The 20,326-nt window shown below is 27.8% G+C and overlaps 1 protein-coding gene and 1 long non-coding RNA gene across 3 annotated transcripts in view; one reads left to right on the top strand and one right to left on the bottom strand.

The window, feature by feature from the left end:
* The window catches only part of LOC136796999 (uncharacterized), a 531,363-nt gene that overhangs the window by 134,235 nt on the left and 376,802 nt on the right, over positions 1-20,326 (bottom strand). The window lies entirely within an intron of this gene.
* Dh31 (diuretic hormone class 2) overlaps positions 1-20,326 on the top strand; it is a 322,542-nt gene that overhangs the window by 82,298 nt on the left and 219,918 nt on the right. Inside the window, exon 1 of one of the 2 annotated variants that reach the window (XM_067052348.1) lies at positions 11,046-11,176. The exons of the other annotated variant lie outside the window; for it this stretch is intronic. The gene's annotated coding sequence lies outside the window, so the exon portion shown is untranslated. Of the gene's footprint in view, positions 1-11,045; positions 11,177-20,326 lie in introns of those variants that run through there. 2 annotated transcript variants of the gene reach the window in all.

The following is a 20,326-nucleotide window of genomic DNA, read 5'->3' as shown; positions in this document are numbered from 1 at the left end:
AAAAGAAGCCGTAGCAACAACCACACATGTTCCTTTGCCTGCTCTCAGATACCACCACCTTCTGATGCTATTTAACCTAAATAGATAACGTTTCTTTTTTTTTTTTTTTTTGTAACTGTCGTAACAGATCATATTTAGCCATCCTTGTTCCTTCTAGTTATAAATCCTACCAGTTAGTTAAATAGAATAAATCAAACTAGCCCAAAGACGGTGGAACTCCGGTTCAGTATTGCTTGGTTATTATGACCTACAACTACATGCAGGATACACCAAAAACATTAAAACGACACTATAATATTATTGCAATGCCTTCGAATTTATGCATTTGTTTGATGATCTTAGTAATTCAGTGTCATATACTACCTATAGATACTTTTAGTGTACTAGTCCTAGATAGGTTAAAATAAATAAGCGGGCTTTATGACAGGATTTAATTTAAAACGAATTATAAATTACAAAAATCATATTAAATCATATTTAACAGACTAAGAAAATGGATATGTACATAATAAAATCAAAAGTAAGTTTGTGAATACAAAAGAAAAGGAACTTTGGCCGAAAAAATTAAAGTTTTTCTTTTTTTTCAAAATGTACTATTTTGTTTTTAAATAAATTAAATGAATGTCTACTGTTTTGTATTGAATCGTACCGAAGATTTATTTGATTTAAAATAATTGGATTGCTCCATTTTATTGCGTTCTTCCCCTCTGCTTGGTCCAAGTAGATTCATGCTCTGCTATCCTTAAGTGAGCATTAAAGAAATTAAAAGATGCGAAATATTACTTTACTGTAAGGGTATCCTATATATCTCACTGAGGTAATTGTAGATATATTCTTACTTCTGAATGCCCTCCGTCCAAAATAGTGAGCCAATTTTAATTGGATTTTAACTATAATTTAGGATTTGATCCTCAAACACTATTTTTACCAAATCTTGGTTTTATCCGTAATAAGATCAAATTCGATCACTAGATACGATTGAAAGCAGTGAATTTAAATAAAAGAATTATAAAAATATAAGGATACCATTGAAGACACCTCTAAGACAGGATCTCCAAATAATGTATTTTAGAGAAATAAAAATAAACCAAAAAATTGTTTGAACTATTCGGATTGATTAGCTAGTATTAATAAAGGAAAAATTACAGAAACTGTAAGACGTAGAGATATCTGCTAGCACTCAAATTAAAGCTAATTAAATTTACTATAAAATAGCGAATAATGTTTATGTTTGTAGGAGTAGTAGTTTTTATGATATTTGGCGAAATAAACTCATAAAATGTTAATTTTTAGTTGATCGTACAAAATGTTGGATTTTTGAAATAATTTATCTCTAGACCCATTAGACGCATATATGTCTACCAACACTCAAAATAAAGGAAATTTAACTTACTATAAATTATAGATAGTTTTCATTAAAGTAATAAAAAATTGGAATGAAATAACTGCCTTTTTCCTCCTCTTGGGCTCTTGTAGTATTTATTTTTGCTTCTTATTGTACCTAGCTACTTATCGAGGAAACAAAATAGATATTTTCTTGGTATCTGATAATATTTCGTTTTTTCCCCCTAAATAATGACTAGTCTTTTAACATATTCAAATAAAGAAAAAGTAAATAAATTAAATCCAGTCTTCTACTAATAAAATTGTTGACAACTGCATGAAAAGTAAAAGGTGTTGACGGTTTGCAAATGATTTGTTCTTTTATTCCACACATATCAATCAACCATTCAATTAAGCCCATCATTTTAAATTATTTAATATTCCAGAGACTGGACCTAAAATGGATGGGATTTAATTAAACCTGTTGACATAAATCCTCTAGATATTTTAATAATAAAAATATATAACCTTTCCTTTAATTATTATTTACATAATTATGTAAAACAATAATTTTTATTTTATTAATTAAAGTAATATTTTTAAAAAAAATTACTAATTCGCTCTCAGTACGCTTCAGTGAAGATCCAATCCCACGCTAAATCACTGAAAGCCCTTGCTGAATATTTATTTTATAAATATGGCAGTCCAATCTATATCGTATCGAAATAAAAAAAAAAATGTTATTCCAATGATTTAAAAATTGCGTGCCTCTCTACTCATATTAGTAGATAATTTTTTTTGTTATTTCTTTGCTCCGTATTATACTATATCGTCCATTGTTAAATTTGAATGGATTTGTATTATAGCTGTAAATTTTTGTAATACTTAATATAAATAATTATAAAGATTATTTTCAATGTTAAACCAATTATTTCAGAAATTTTATTAATACAATATTATATTTAGTAATTTAAAAAATGATTCGGTAGTATATAAATAATTTAAACACTTACGAATAGTTTTTAAATATTTCATAGATTGAATTTTTTGTTTAGATGTTTTACTAAAAAAAGAAAAATCTTATTATTTATATATAAATTAGTACTAAAACTAATACTTAATCAAACAAGACAAAGTACAGTATAACCTCTATAATGGAAATTATTTAATTAGCAATACCAATTATTCCTTTGTGTTAGATCAACAAACCGTACACCTTTCAGGTCGAACGAAGGATATTCGGGAAACGAGATTTGGAAACAAGATTACGAACTTGAGGATCTGTGTGTGTATGAAGTTTATAACGGTATGATAATTATCTGTTTTAGGCAAAGCAAGTATAGTCTAAACACTAAGTTTTCGTTGATTATCTTATTTTTTTAAGTTATGTGTATCATGGTTCAACATATTACATTCTGAAATTTTAATAATCTGTTTTATAATATGATGCGATTACGTTAAAATAGCTGATCTAAATTATTTTGTAAGTGACGGTACACGGATAGAAGATAATGTCAAAAACCAGTCATATTTCTATGACATTTAAGTGAATCGCTTAAAGCTTTAATTTAAAAAACAAAAGTCTTCATTTCTGAATGAAACGTTTGTATAATATTGATAATAAAATATAGAATATATCGGAATAATGAAAAAATAAACTTATTGTTCATTTTTTTACTAAATTAAATTAGATTAAATTTTTAAGAGTATTTTGCGTACTGAAAAAGTGAAATGGGCCAGGAAGAGATCTCATTAAAATATTTTGAAAAATTTGTTTATTTATGATTGAGGTAGTGTATATCATTCATTTCTAACCTATAGATTTTTTAGAAGTTAGTTTTTTGTAACAAAAAAAAAAACGGTTATATTTGAAAGAATATTTTTTAAATTATTAAATGTATACATGTATACAATATTTCCTGAAATGAAATCTATCTCGTAGCAAATAAAACATTATGAAGCTTTTTATCCTTACTGAAATTACATTAAAACAGTGACGCGGCTGGGAGGGAAGTGTTGGGATCTCTTCGATCCCTGCTATGCCTTCCACACGGGGTTGGCAAGGTTTGGCTCGGATTTCCCCTGCAGAATACAAATATTGTATACGGGAATTCATTTTATTGTTATTTAAATTTAATTTTCTTTGTCTAGTGCAAAACTTATTTTTTAGTATTTGATCAGTTTTATTTTACTATATTTTAATTGATATAAATCATGATACTATTTTCTTTATTTATATATTTCTTTTTTATTATTATTTAAATTTTTTTCATTCAATTCAATGAGAACTATTGTTATCATTTACATTTTTTCCCTTTTCCGTTTTTCTTTTATTCTTCTATACTTGAACGTATTGAATGAATAAATATTTGAACAGTAATTATTAATATCCTTAATTTGTGACAGAGTGCATTGATTCTCAATACTTTTACAAAGGATTTTGGATTGTAAGGATTGGATATATAAGCCTTATTATAGTCATGTAGATCAGTCATTTGTAATGGATTGAAAGTATAGACATATTTAAATTTAAGACTTTAAGGTTCCATACATAGCCGATCTAGCCCGAACCAGGTACCAGTTTTCCCATTATAAACTCTCTATAATTTAACATCAAATTTAGTCGATGAATTTTTATGTAAATGTCAATAAAGAAATAAACAAAAAATATGTAGTTTTCGTATTTAAATTTAAATGTAAAAGCTACATATTTTATTTATTTATTTATCGACATTTACAACTGTATTTACATAAATATAAATAAGGATCCTATTCTATAATAAGCTGAGCTTTGGAGCTTCTCTAAACTATCGAATTTGTGCAGATTTGGCCAGAATCAGATACTGACCCTTCCATGATAAACTTCCCCCACTTGTTTCTAACCTGTCTTTTCCTTGAATACCTAATAATCTCCCTAGGAATCTGAAAGATGATGACCCCGGGATCTTCTTCTCTAGTAACGCTATTCGATTTCTATCAATGAGAAGATTCTCCACACTTTTTTATCATATCATTTTATATTTAATAGCAAATTTACTAGTTGTAAATAATTGCGTACATTTGTAAATATCAATAAATATATTTAAAAAAAATTAAATATAACAAATATTATACATACTAAAATTGGTAACTTAGTAAATAGACAGATTAGCTTGATTTTGATCTACAGAATCAGCCAGTTAAACTGTTTCTTCATTCGTATTAATATCAGAGGAAATCATAGATAATTTATCTCTATCCTTCGTAGTAATTATACAATGGGGATTATAGTAAGTTTAATTGATCTAACTAGATCTAACTACTTGAGTTGGAGGCAGAAGATTGTAGATGCCATCCATGCTAATAGTCATGCTAATCGGAGCGAAGGATAACAAGCTGGGGTTTAGCATGCAGATTAGAACCTTCGTGTAAAATTAGGATTTCGAGTCGTCTACCTTTGACCGAGCCTACTCTTAATTTACACACTTCCTGGAGGCCTACGCACAAAAAAACATATATTTTACGCACTTATGCAGCTCACCCCTCTGGATTTTTTTTTCTAACAAGCTATTTATTCCTGATATTTATAAAGCAGGAAATGCTGTTAATATTAATGTCGTGTTTACCCTAGATTGAGGAAATATTGGGATAGGAATAGTAAATGTCTACTAATCAAAACAAATTTAAAAATAGTTGTTAAACTTTCTATAAAAAATTCAATTCAGCAGTTATACCCAACTTTTACAATTAATGTTTTATAAGAATACTTTTAGAACCTATTAAAATAGCTGAGCTTCCGAATATTGCAACTAATTATAAAAGAGAGCCCACTAATTTTTAATCCCATATATCATCATGAAGCTGTTTAATGAAGCTTTAATTTAAAAATATTCAAAAAATTCTTGGAGCATATCGGTAGGATTATGGAAGCCAGAAAATACAAGTTTCCTACAAAACATAAAAAATAGTTTATTATCATTCTTGAGAATGTCCTTTTTTTCATTTATTTTTTTAATATCAGATCAGAGGTACAATTTTTTTTTAACAACTGATTATGGGGGAGGGTGTATAGTATAGTCTCATACAAAAGACACCCCTAACTATATACAATGTTATAAATAAAACAAAAAAATAAGATAAAATAAATATTTTAAAATAATAATTCTTAATAAAAGATAAAAATAAAGTTAATAATAAAAACATGATATTTATGGATTTAACAAAATGAAGAATTGACTTCTAATGGAAAAAAATAAAGTGAATTTAAGAAAAAGATAAAGAGAGAAAAAAAAAAGAAATTAAGATAAAATCAAATTTTAGAGTGACAATAACAGAACTGATAAATATAGAATTTATAACGGGATTTCCTACAGCCGCCTGGGATTCAGTCTTCGGGGGTCACTGCTCCTTTAACTGTCGGTAACTGGGAGTGGAACTTCATGTATTTTTTTAGATAATCAATATACTAGCCTACAATGTGTCCGCGCTTACCTACTACTTATACTATAATTGCATAGTGAGTATTTATAAGTAATATTTATTTATACATAAGAATTTTTAAATAGAAAAGTAGTTTCAATATTTACAAATAATATATTTCTTTGGATAGTATAATATTTATTTAGTTTGGAGAAGGAAAATGTGGTCGAATAGAAAGGATTTAAAAGAGAGCAACGGTTTTGTCCAGGATCTGTAGTAGAAGGAATAGAGTTCCAATGGGAGGCAGTTTGGCTAAAGAAGGATTTCTTGAACGCTACAGTTTGTGAGCTGGAGGGTAGAAGATAGAATGACAGGACCTGGTAGTATGGGATTGGACACAGGATTTGTTGATGTTTATGATTGTTGCTTAAAGGCGTAAAACCCTCTGGTCATCAACGCCTATGGCATGATAAAAGTAAACAAAAAATGATAAAAAAAAAAAAAAACAATAAATAAAAATTGAAGAGGAGTTATAATTTATAAAGAAGGCGATGTGCTTTTTTAAAAATTCAAACAATAATGTAATTTTAGCTTCCTCATCTGTGAGAGCTTCTGATATTTTGGGGTCAGTCCTATCCTGTTTATTATTGGCAAATAGTGAGTACATTATTAAAAAATATGTCTAATCGTAAGAATGGATTGACAGTATTTGCACGTTGAAGGTGGCAGTTTTCTGATCAGCTGAGAGTGCGTGAGGAGTGTATGACCTATTCTCAAGCGGGTTAGAGCAACTTCCTCCCTGCGACTGTTGCGGTAGGATGTTGACCATGGTTTTACTGATCGTTTTATTTCTTTTAATTTACTCGGAGAGCTTTCATCCCACTTGGCCTGCCATTTTTCTAATATTTGTAATTTAAGGGGTGTATTGAGTTCTGATGGGGTAGGAACGGCGGTGCCTAACTAATTACTTAGAATAGGAAAGATGTAGAAACAGAGTGCCAAGCACGCTTAGATTCCCTAAGGGTATGTCAGGAGTTCAACAAGCAAATGCTATTTTCTCAATATATTTAAAAAATATAAATAAAAAAGAATAAAAATAAGGAATATTCAGCGCATTCCAGTATTTACTTTGTACTGTTTTTCTTGTTTTCTCACATACTCGAAGGATAGTTGTAACGACATATTTTTAAGTGCAGAAGGGTGCCGCGATTTTTTCGTTAGCTTAAGGGTTTCTAAGTAAACGTCGAATATTAAGTTAGAACTAGAGCGTTTTCACAAGATAATTAATTCTGATTAACTCTAATAAAATTAAATTACCCATATTCACAATTATTACTTTAGAATAATAGGATATATCCAATACTGCACAGTTATAATACTTTTACTAGTTTTTTTTTTTTATTGTATGTCATAATATATTTATAAATCATACAATGAACAATACAACAATACAAATTCATCAAAACCTGTTATATCGCAATATTAAGAGTTGAAATTAGTTGGTTTGTTGCAGGTAACATTGTAATGACTGTAGATTCTAGTTGCTATAATTGGACAGGAGCCAGACCAATTTTAATGAATGTAAACTAATCCGAGAAACTATGATTACTTTATGAATACACTTTTTGAGCGTATTCATCATTGTATAATGATTTCATAAACTACTTTTATTTTCTGAAACTGAATTGTTAATGTAGTAATGTTTTATTTTTATTACTGATAATTTTGTGTACTATTAGTTTTTGTTCTTTCTGTGTCTAAATGCATGATGATTGCTCACGGTGTAATATCATCCGTAGATCCTCAATCGGGGCTCACCCAGCCTCTGTCATGTCTGTACTAATCAAGTCTGTGAATAAACCACTGAATAATATATTTTTTTTTTTTATTCAGATGTTTACCGAAAGAATAGCTTACGCCATTTTTTTCATAATCTAAGTTCTCTAATCTTCATAATCTAAGTTTCATATAGATGTCGTTCAGAATGCTATAATTATATATACTTCATTATACGTTTCATCGCTATATTAGTCAGGTCTTTTAGGATTCTTAGAGGAAAAATAAATGCATTTCTGATTAAAGCTTAGCTTCGAAGTTCGTCAACCCAAGATTAATCATGGGCATTTTTTGGTTTCAGAATTTTTCCGAGTATGTAATTAGCTTATTTAGAAACTTTCCTCTAAGTAGCGTAGGTAATTGTTAACATAGCAACCACAAAACTCAAAAATAGTATTTATTTTATTGCAGTAAATGATTTCAACTAGTGCAGAAAGGATACATTTTAATAATAAATGTCACAAATATAATAAAAATATAGATAACTACTAAGAAGATAGTGATTTATTCCACAGGTTCGTACTCGTTACGAAAAATAGTATAGTTTAGTATTACAGAATAAATAAACAAGTTAGAGTATTCTTATTGGTTATTTGCCGAAATACTATCTCCAAATCTGGTAGGAATTACGGGTTATGCAGATACTATTAAAAAAAAATTCAGAATACTAGCCAAAGAATATGAGCTGTAGACGCGAAGTGGATATCTGAATTTCTAAAGTGAACCTAATCAATTTATGAGACCTATTGTCTTCCATTCATGAAGTCCTGCTAACAATCAAAGTTGGTTCAGTGCTTAACCCGAGGACTAACAGCTGATAATCTAAGTTATTTGGAACAGCTGATGGTTTATTCAATCAAAGCATTACTATGCCATTGTTAGGATGAGGTTAGAGATAGGAGGATAGATTAGGTCTATTAATTAAATGAAATAAAAGGGTCTGACTGGGAAGACTATGAAATATATTTTCAAAAAAAACTATTTTGTAATTTTTTTTTTGACAGTGAAGAATTATTCAAATTTCGGTTAGAAAAAAAGTATTAACTGAAAACAGATTTTAGTTAAAATAAAAAAAATTTTATATATAATCTTTTTACTTTCTTGAGACTGATTTTTATTATTAAAATAAAATCAATGCTATTCAAATCAAAGTCTCAAAACATTCTTTATTTTCTCAAAAGTCCAAGGCTAGAGAAAAGAATATTCACTGAAAAAATACTTTAGTTCTAATAAAAAAATAAATAAAAACATTGTTTACAATGTACAAAGTAAACATAAAAACCGTAAAAATACTGTTTTTATTGCTGATATTTTTTAAATAATAATGCTATTCTCGGTCTCTTTACTGCATAAATAGATGAAAACTTAGGTGTTAAAATTTATATTTAAAATCTTTTAGCTGGAAACTTCTATCATTAGATATAATTTTCATCAAACAATTTCATCAACAAGGAAATGAAAATGACTACTAAAAAGTAAAATAAAATAAATCATCGAAATATTTGCATTTCAATTATTAAATCTTAAAATTAATATTTATCCCATATTTTATTTAATTTTGCTATAAAAATATCGATTACTTAATATTAATTAACGTAACATTGTATTAAAAAGGGCTACGTACGTTGAATCATCAGCTTCAATGAAACTTTTCTTGGTGATACTACGTCGAAAAATATTAGACACGTTTATGGGGGTTTTAGGCAGAAAAAAAATATCCTTAAAAAATAAAACCTTAAAATTTATAATTTTTGATTTATATGAAAATTTTTATTTATGGCTTTCAAAAGAACCTAAAAAGTTATGACTTGATTTTTTCTAAACAAAAGTTTTTTTCTAGTTTACAAGAAGCGACTTTTTTGAGCAATCAACAATCTTTTGTTCTTATTGTATAAGAAAGAACAAATTGATTGGTATATAATAATCATCAAATCCATGCAGACCAAAATATAAAAAAGATTCTAAAATTATGTAAAATATTTATTTTTTTCGGCTCCATGGACACGAAAGAAAAAAACGTTTCATTGGAAGCGGTGGTACGACTTGCGTAGTCTCCTCTTGTAAGTTAAAGAAAGCAATGAAATATCAAAATTAAAGTTCATTCAAAACTGCATATTTTACTGGAAGTTTTTAGATTAAATACTCAATAAAAATCCAGTCTCTAGTCATGATTATGTGTAGAGATCATTGCGTCAAATTACAGTTAAAACTTTATCTCATAAACATTATCCATATTCACATTACCTATATATCAGTACCACCATTAAATAAATAAATTATAGTAAAATAATGCTATTGTTTAAATAAAATCAATAATCTATCCATACTGAAGACTCAAAATATATTTTATTTCCATAAAACTCTAACGTTTCGGCCAATTCGGCTATTCTCAAGGACAATCTATCACAAAGCATCTTTTATTATACATTTAACAATTTTAGCAATTAACATTATTATTAATAAAATAGTATACCTTAAATACCAATTTATACACACATAAAATATATAAAAATACTTTTGGAGACTATTCTGCCAAGGTCACCAGTTTCATTCAAAATTACATTATGAGACAATAAAACATCAGTGAAATATATTAATTTATTGATATGATATTCTTAGCGTGTGTCTAATTACCTATTTTATTATTCTTTCATTAATTATAAAACTTTTAATTAAAATCAATTTAACAAGCAAGCGCATGTCAAGCATAACATTTGTTTATTTCAACCGTATTTTAGTTGAAATTATTATTTTATTGCTAAAATTCTTATAAAAATTAATTATTACTATTAACATAAATTTTTACCCATATTTTTCATAAATTGAATTTCTTAAAATCTCTGCATAGTGTTGGTTCAGATTTCTCATATGTATAAACTTGAGTCTCTTCAGCTGTTTTGTAATAGGTTGTCTTCAAGGAGGCCTTTGGAATTGGCCGAAACGTTGGACTTAATAAGTAATAAAGAACTTTTTGAGACTTTTAATTTAGATACATTTGATTTTATTTAAACAATAATAAACATCTTCAAGAAAGTGAAAAAAATTATATACAAAAATACTACTTGATCCTTTTTTTAATAAGATACTCTTACATTCCATACAAATTATTCTGTGTCAGGCAAGAGGAATGTTTAAAAATAAATACATAAAATCTACCGTATTATCTAATCGCTAATCTTCGGTATTATCTATGATAGAAATGAATGAAGTAATAAAATACGATTGAATAAAGTGGAAATAGGAGTACTTAAGAACCAATTTGGTTAAAAATGTTAGAACTCCGAACCGTTTCAGGCCAGAGGTATTTCCCGATTTTTTTCGTTGAACTGAGTAATTAAAAAATATCGGGACTAGGTTTTATCAGTTCTGATATTAATCGAGATCGGTGGTGTTCTCTCCCCCCCCCTCTAATGTGGGGAGGGGGAGCAGTCAATTCAATTTTGATAGCTGTTAGTAAATTACAGTGGTTCCCGGTAGGCAGCGCTGGCTGGACATAAAACCGCCAGTAAATCTGCAGATGGAGGGGGTACGCTCAACTTAATTGGCATTTAATAACTGCAATAGATCTGCTTTAGGAGGGATCATTGCTTTGATCCATGCGAGACTCAACTCGAAACAGGTATGGAATCTATAATAGCTCCAATCGTACACAAAGGGATTGTTTCCAGGGAAAAATTATATTCTACATACATTTTTTTTTAAATCTACTTATTGATAATTACATAAAAATACTTCTAGTAAATTTGATGTAAGGTCATAATGGAATGACAGAGTGCAGCCATGTAGAGAAACAACCCATTGGTAGCACTCTAATAATATTTCTACATTATAAAGTTAGACCATCTTCTTTTCAGGCGCCTCGGTGGATTTAATTTTTTTTAGAAGCGTATATTCACACATTGGCAAATAATACAATTTAATATTGTTCGTTCCTCAAAGAATATTTAATTCATTTTAATTTTTATAGTCATTAAAATAAAAACTAAAAGTCACTAGGATTATAATAAATCAAAGGTAATACCACTCATAGCAATGGCTCTTGTGAGATTGTGGACATGTCGTACATTGACAACCTACTCGCTATAATTGTCTGTTTGAAGAGTCAGATAAGTAAGGCAACTAAGAAGGGCGGAAGGCAATCTAAGGTATCATTAACACCCAGATATACATATAGCATATCTCCCATATGTATGTACCAGATATTCAATAACATCATTATAGGAGGGTATGAAAAAAAAAAAAAAAAAAAGGCGGAAGTGGAGGGAGTTTCACGCCGTTTTTGAATTCCAGCTGCTTTTTAAATATTGATCTATTACTCTATCTTAAAATTTTCTCTTCCCGTTTTAAGCTAATATTTCAAAAGTTATATAGGACCGTCGCTCCAAGTGTCTTAGTGGGGCGGGTCCGGCGGGGAAGGATTGCCTGTTTTTGTGTTATGATCTCCCCTTTGTAAGATCTTTAATTGTTTATAGATATCAATGATAGTAAATGAATCGATTTCCGAATTATTTTAATTACCTTCATTCTGCAGCCGAGACAGCATTTGAAATACCAAAATTTTCAGAAAGAAACGTTCAAATTCCAGTGTTGTAAATGATGGTGAATACTGCTAAGATATGAAATTTAGTCATGGGACATCCGACACTTTATATCTCTTCATGTATACTTTTTTTCCCATGACCGGTTAGTTATTGAATTCCAAAATACAATTAGATCCGCTTCTTAAAACCAATTTTAAACGAATTATGAACTATTTTTTTTTACTCTCAAGAAAAATATTTTTACTAGTTCTGATTTAAAATGAAAACAAATCTAAATATATTTAAAATCTATTACGTCTCACACTTGTCAGTATCGATAAAAAAAAAATTAAAAATTAATTAACAAAAAAATAGGATTAATTTAATTAATAATACTATTCAAGTAGTATTTTACTACAGATTTGTGTCGAAAGAGTTTTGTATTTATATATTTTTATAAAAATAAGTACTCGGAGGTTCATAAATATTGATTTTTTTCCTCTCTGAAATTGCAACATTTATACTTATAAAATCAAAATAAGACTTCATACAACGAGATTTTTTTACAATGCTTTATTATTTTTAATAATTCAGATATATATACATAAAAATATTTTATAAAGGGTGCTAATTAATGTTAATAGTCAGTTGGGAACGTAAAAAACATGAATCGCCTTTTTTAAAATTTTATTTTTTTTAAAAAAAATAAAAATACAAATAGATTCAGTATTGAAAATCTTTAGACCCTTAGGTGAGCGCTTTTGAAATATTTGAATATTTTTTCATTATCTTTAAACCCACAAAAAACAACTAGTGCGAAATATTGTTTTCCAATGATGGGCAATTAAAAAGAATGACATTGTTCTTTGGACTGTAATAAATATGTAATTTTTTCCCAGGATATTAAAAAAAACTTTACGAGGTTCAATAATGTATTGTTTCACATTATTGAACCTCGTAAAATTCTTCTTATACTTGTAAAAGCTTATTGTGTATCCACACTGTTCCACAATTACATCGAAACAGGAAGCGGATGATATACGAATATCGTAATGGGCATGTGAAACACCTTGAGCGTCTACTTCAAAGTTCCAATAAAATATTAATAAAAAAAATATTTAAATCAAAATTTAAATGAGTTCAATAAAGATAGTGAAAACTAATAAATAATAAAAAAATCATTATTCTATCACAAAACACGCATGTTTTTCGATCACAAATTATTAATTTCATAAGGTATTTTTATCCACTACCTTAGTGCTTGAGAAATCTAAAAAACAAAATTTTAAAGTTCAAAAGTTAAGAAAGTCCACTGTTTGTCTTAATTTAGTTGACAGTTGTTGAAAACTTTTTGATGAAGCGATCGCCCGTGGGACCAGGAGAGGAAAAATTATGATAGTCTATTTGAATGAAGTTAATAATGTTTGAAAAACTCCTGATACATAATAAAGTCTTATTTGTCAATTTTCAAATGTTGAAAGTTAAAAATCACAAAAGATTTGGAATAAACTAATTTTTATTACTGCCTCAAAAAATAGGAGATATTTTAATTGTTAGAAATAAATATTTACACGCAGTAAAAAGTTTAAGACTTCCAGTTCTGTTTAAAAAAAAAATACTTGCATATTTCTAATGTAATCTTTGTATATATTTTGTTTTTTTATCTATAATACATATATTCAGCAACAAGATATTAAATGTTTTATCTATTATAATAGGCATTATGAATAATTTAGATCAAATTATGAAAATTTAAAATTAAAAGTGAAATTTTTTTGGTTGATTTCTGTAATTAATGATTATTTGATATAAACCTTTTACTATGGAAAAATACTAAAATTGCGAATAACTAGGACATATAAAAGTATATATAGAAGTTAGGGTTCCAACAGATTCGAACTAAACAGTAGTTGTTTCCCTAAATTTCATCTCACGAGTTAAAGATTGTTTAAAGAACATACTTAATTTTTCTATTATATTATGTTTCCATTGAATAATATTATTGAAATGGGTTACTTTGTTTAAGAGATAACACTGCTTTACTGACGTCAAAAGTTTGGTGTTGCTGAGTGTGGTACACCAGTGGTAGTAAAAGGTGCAAAAGTAGTGTTAATAATAGATTTTAGAAAGTGAAGAAAAGTGTATATACTATACGCATAAGCTTTGTTTTATGTGTTAAAATTTTATTTGAAAACATCTAAATAGAGAAATATAAACAAAGCATAAACTAAAAATTTTCTATCATTTTTTTCATCATTCAAGTTTAATTTATAAATTTATTTTAGTTTCGTTTTTTATTTTAATATTCATCGAATTTTATAAAAAAAAAAAAAAAATGAGATGTCCTTAAACTTATGATTGATTGAGTATTAAATATTTTTTAATATTAAAAAAATAATGTTTAAATTAAAATATTTATTGAAGTTAAAGAGGCGTTTTCATTCTAGATTTGGCACGACATTAATACTTAACACTAATTAATCTTGAATTAAATGACCTCAGACTTCGGTTTATGAATATTCCAAAATATAACCTGATTATAAATCTTAGTTATTAGATTTTAAAGCAGATACAAAAAAAAACTAAACGAATATAATGGGTTGGACTAGTAGCTAGAATCAATGTGTTTCCCAGATACGAATGTAACACTGAACCATAAATATTTGTAGCTAGTTAGCAGAATGCAATAGTAAAAAAGATATGACCGAGTTGAGTAGCTACGTGATGAGGCTGCAGCCAATACAATCTTCTATAAGATTGCAACAGCGAAGACGATAGCTACTGACCAACTAACTGGCTGTGTCCTTACAATCTATGTTTTATCTCATGTTCTGCTACTTATTGCTAAACTTATTTCATATTTAAAATATATTTAATATTCTCAATTTAATATAATTTAATAATTAAAAAAAAATCGATCGTATAAAAATTCATTAAAATAAACTTACTAAGCATGAAATGAAATATCTCACTATATAAGCTCTTAGACACTTTAGTACAGTAATATTCACTATCGCAATGGTGAGTTCGAATTCAATTTACACAATTACAATTATTTAAAAGGCACAATCGAACAGAACCCAAATGGCACGGAACATGAATTGGACCGATAAGGAGAAGGGTGAAAAAGCTAAAATATATGATTCATCTTTCCTCCACCTAATTTGTTCCTTGTTTCCTCTCCTAGATTATTTTTCATTGCTTCATTAAATCAAACATGAACTATGAGCAACTAACCTATGAAAACGACAATAGACAAAATGGTATGGAGCTGGACTGTTGCGTGACATCTTATTTAGCAGACTCCCAATTACGTTAAAAGTTACATCGTTTTAAAATGCTAAATGATGGAAATATTTATCCATTAAACATCCTTTACCATGTTAAAGATATTTCTAATGTCTCTAAATTTTCTTTAAACTTTAAAGGTTACTGCTAAAAGACCATATATTAAACCCACACAATCGATCAGTTATGCAGTCTTAATCATGCAGGAGGCAATTATATTTAAGATATTAATTTATCAGCTCAGATATTCAGAGGTAAATAAAAGACTAAATTATTTTTAATAATGAACGAATAATAAATTTAAGAAATAATTACAATTTTTTGATATAACAGTTTTTTTTCCGAAATGAGGAAATTTTAAGATAATGTAATCGAGCAATATTTAAAAATCGTCTGAAATTGAAAATCGGCGTGAAACCTCCCACTTCCACCCTCCATGGTTGCCTTACTTATCTGACTTTTCAAACAGACAATTATAGCGGATAGGTTGGTCGATGTACAACATATTAAAATCTTACAAGAGGAGCCATAAGACACAAAAAAGGCCATCCTTCCACGCCGGACCCGCCCCGCTAAGACCCCCGGAGAGCTGTGGTCCTATATCACTTTTGAAATATTAGCTTAAATCGGGAAGAGGAGACTTTAAGGTAGTTTAATCGAGCAATATTTAAAAAGCGCCTGAAATTGAAAAACGGCGTGAAATAACAGTTCATATAGAGAAATGTTTTTATTCGGTAATGGTGGTCAAATAGATTGATAGATCACAGCGTACTTATCAATCCATGATTGATATATAGCATATATACACAAACATATACTAGATTCAATTTAGAGAGTACAATGTAGAGATACAAGATTCAATTTTGGTTTCTACTTTTTATCTTTTTTAAACTATAATTCAGTATATCCTAAATACAATATATCTGAAATATTATCCATTTATAAGAATTTTATTCTATTTTTATATTTTTTTTCACCTTCTTCTCACACAAAGTTATAAAACATTTTCTTTAATAATTTTTTCTCTTTTTTTTTTTCCTCGACCCTATTTACGCCATTCTCTCTATTCCACTCTCTCATACCCTTCTCCAGTGATACGCACATTGAATCAATTACACAAATGTAACGAAATTATCAATAAATAGAAATATAGAAATAAATAGACAAAAATTCTATAAACAAAAATGAACCAAGGCCTTGAATATGTGTTGCTGGAAACTCTTCATTAACTCCGTGTTTCTTTATTATTATCTAAAAATCTGATTTAGTTTGTTAAAAAAAAAATTCGTTATTATAGAAATAATTATTACTTCCTTTATTTACTAGTATTTTACTTACAAGTCCAGGTCCTGTAAAAGGAGGATATGGTCTAATTTCCTCCCGAAGACCAGTCTATAGGAAATTGGGGCGAATATTCGTAACCTGTATGCGCTCTAGACTTAAGGCACAGGACAGTATCCCTTTGATTATAATCAGTTTTAAAATAAACAAAATTTAATGAATATCCAGTGAAATTATATTAACAGTACGAAAGATCAAAATATCACATTTTTTTAAGCAATATTTTAAGATTTAAAAATAAGTTAAAAATAAAAATAAAGAGAAACCTCGATGTGGCCCTGAGTAGTGATCCCTTGAAGATTGAGGGAGGTTTAAGGATAAGGATCTTTTACCACCCACAAAGGAATGCTTCTATTGTGCTTTTCTTAGTATGTAGGTTGCAACGTCCTCTGGTTGATACGTTGTTTTATTTAAGGCACAAAACACACTCGTAATCAAAACCAGGTATATCTATTGGACAAATTTAATTACTATTTGAGAAAAAAAAATGAAAATATAATCAACTGAAAATTGTAACTACATTCTCACGGTTTTTTTTAAAGACAAAAACACTTTATTAAAAAATCAGAAACAATTTGGACAATTTCTTATAGTCAGTAAATATTAAAATATATAAAAGGAACGCATTATTTTTTATTGGTCCTTAGTTTTTAGTTTAATCTTTTTCTGTATTTTAATTTTATTTTTTATTATTGTACATTTATATTATTATCATTATTTTTTAGTTTTTGGACCTGGATTTATTCAAATAATTATTTCTTGTAACTTATTTATTCCTTCAAGTATTTCTTTTAACTTAGTATTTTTTTTTAATCTATGTATTACATTTTTTTTTAAATTTACTTGTTTTCCTGTAAACTGATCTACTGCTCTGACTTTGATTTTACATTGCTATCCAATGATAAATTCGTTTAATTTGTTTAACGGACAGAACGTGGGTAGTGGATCACTGGAGAGGGTCTGAGAGAGTGAATTAGGCAGAATAAATTTGTCAATTAAATGAAATAAAATTGACAAATGGAATGCCATTGTTAAATAGAAAAAAATTAAAATATTTCTATTTAGTGTGTATACGAGTATTGATTGTAAAAGGAAAAGGTAAGAAAAAAATAACAAGTATAATCAGTGATTAATAGAAGTAATATATATAAAAGAATAATAGATACAAAATTATAAAAAGTAATATAAATAATCTGTGCCATATTCCACAGAGATTATTTCTTTTTTCATATGTTGAATGGAAAGTCTAACTGAAAACACATTTTTCACTTAAGAAATTTTAATTTTTTTTTTTTTTATGATGTTGATTAAATCTCTAGGAAATTTCGAAAAATACGATAAATAAAAATAAAGAAGATATTATATTGAACATAAAAACCTCTAATATCAATAAAATAATGTTTATAAACTTACATTTTATTTTTTAAAATTAAATTAGGGTTTTTGCTTGTTTACTATAATAATTGCTGTAGTTGAGGATATGAATTTTTCAGTAATAACTATTTCAATGAAATTTATATTAACATTAACGATCAATCTGCTAGTAAATACCTAGTACGACAAAAAGAGACATCACTGAGCTTATCTCACAACAGTATTCAGGAATTTGAGATATTGTTGGGCATGCCACTTCGGCTCTATTTTTTGCGGTATAATTCAAACTGTATTTTATCTAATGCAAATTTAACGCATATTTTAAAATCAACTTAAACATTTACGATGAATTTATAAAAAAAATTAATTAACAAGGATTAACTGTTGTATGATGCTTAAAAGCGGTGTACCAAGATATGAAAAGATTCCATTCAATATTATGTACCGAATATTTATTCTACCAGAACAAAGTCAATCAAATTTCTTAAATTTAAACTTTTACTGGGAATTTTTTGTTTTATCTTGTTTCAAACAAATTCAAATTCGGAATCGGTGAAGCTTAATTAGGTATACATGCTTTTCAGACTTATGTCAAAGGTAAACCTCAGATCAGTTTGATGTTTGGTTGATTCCAATATTAATAACTACTCCTTCAGTGAAATTTTTATCCGAGAGTTTACAAAAAATAATTAATTTAATTGTCCTATTAATCTTTAACGACATAAAAAAGGAAAACGATAATATTTTCTTTATTCTAAATATCAATTTATACAGTCTTATGAAGATTTTAAATACTGTAATATAAATTCAAGAATCGATCGGTTTAATAAAGTTTAGGTTCAGTTCAATAAATTAAGTGAGAGAGACTCCGACTGCTTTGCAAGTTTACCACCAGAGGGCTCAACAGTTAAACCAACTAAATAAATAGCCTATGTTTGCTTAAACTGCTTCTGGATAAAAGTTTTAAAGAGACATGTCTTCTTAAATACGCTGTTAGTTAAATAATGGGTCGTTCCCCGCCCGCCAGATAGAATAATATTAACCAAATATTTAACGAATTAGGTTACTTAAAAAGGTGGATATAACTTCTCAAGTCTTTAAGTTGATCATTGGATCACCACTTAATTAAAACTTTTAAGAGCTTAAATTCCTCATCAAGCTCTTCCTATAAAGCTTAAATGGATTTTGACTTTTATGGACTAATAATGGTTTTCCATGGTGATAATAATAAATATTTTATTATTGTGACTTCAAGGAATTGAAGGAAGTTACAGAAATTGGATCAATGATTTAAATTGTTTTGAATACGAAATATTGTTTTTTTATTGAAACATCATTATGCAAGCTACTAAAATCAAGATAAAATAGGTATTACAGTTTCAAGTTTTCATTCATACAATATATAAAGTTTAATTAGAAGAAGAAAGATATAATAAAATGAAAATTAAATGATAATTTATTCTAAAATATTAGAAAAAAAAAATGATTTTCAGTTCTCAGCATAAGTTCATTCCTATTGTTAAGATTTTTTTATTTATTATAGATATTATAATCTGCCACAACGTTGTTATGAAATAGGTAATAGTGATAACTGACCACATCAATACTAAAATAAAAAAAAATAAATACATAAAATCTCTCTTTCTAAATTTATACAAACAGAAGGAAAAAGAAAATGAACATAATCAAGCTATGCACATGAAAAAATAATAATAATAAAAATAAATAAATAAACTATCACTAGTCACATTTACACTGTTATATAAAATATTCACAATAAAGGTAGACCAGGGCTCTTTGAGATCCCAGCGCTTCCCTCTCACCGTAATGAGCCAGTGGAGGCTGAGCAAGTCCTCTAAAGCCGCAAACACTCAAATCATACGATATAGAAACAAATCAGGGGTTGTTTGGAAAAAGGGCCTAACCGCATTTAGTAGTTTATTTCGTATTTTTGTGTATTGATTATAAAGATAAATTAATATACGAAAATTGTAACTTTGCAAAACAGGAACAGACTATGGACATGCAAAAATATATACATTTGATCATCAATATGTAGACTTATATATGAAAAAAAATGTTGTATATATAAATATTTTTCCAGCCAATGTTTTTTTCCCGCCAAAAAAACTTTTTTTTATAATTATAAACCCAAACCATGGCATATAAGCTTCTGGCTATATATGATGTTATTTTACTTTATGTTTAGATTCGTTTTTTTTATTTATTATTTTTGTTAAAATTTT

This window comes from Halyomorpha halys, unplaced genomic scaffold, assembly GCF_000696795.3.
Source record: "Halyomorpha halys isolate HHAL.00 unplaced genomic scaffold, Hhal_1.1 Scaffold155.1, whole genome shotgun sequence".
In the NCBI taxonomy this organism is placed as follows: domain Eukaryota; kingdom Metazoa; phylum Arthropoda; class Insecta; order Hemiptera; family Pentatomidae; genus Halyomorpha; species Halyomorpha halys.
Note: the sequence above shows the minus strand (reverse complement) of the source record. Positions and strands in the feature narration are given on the sequence as shown.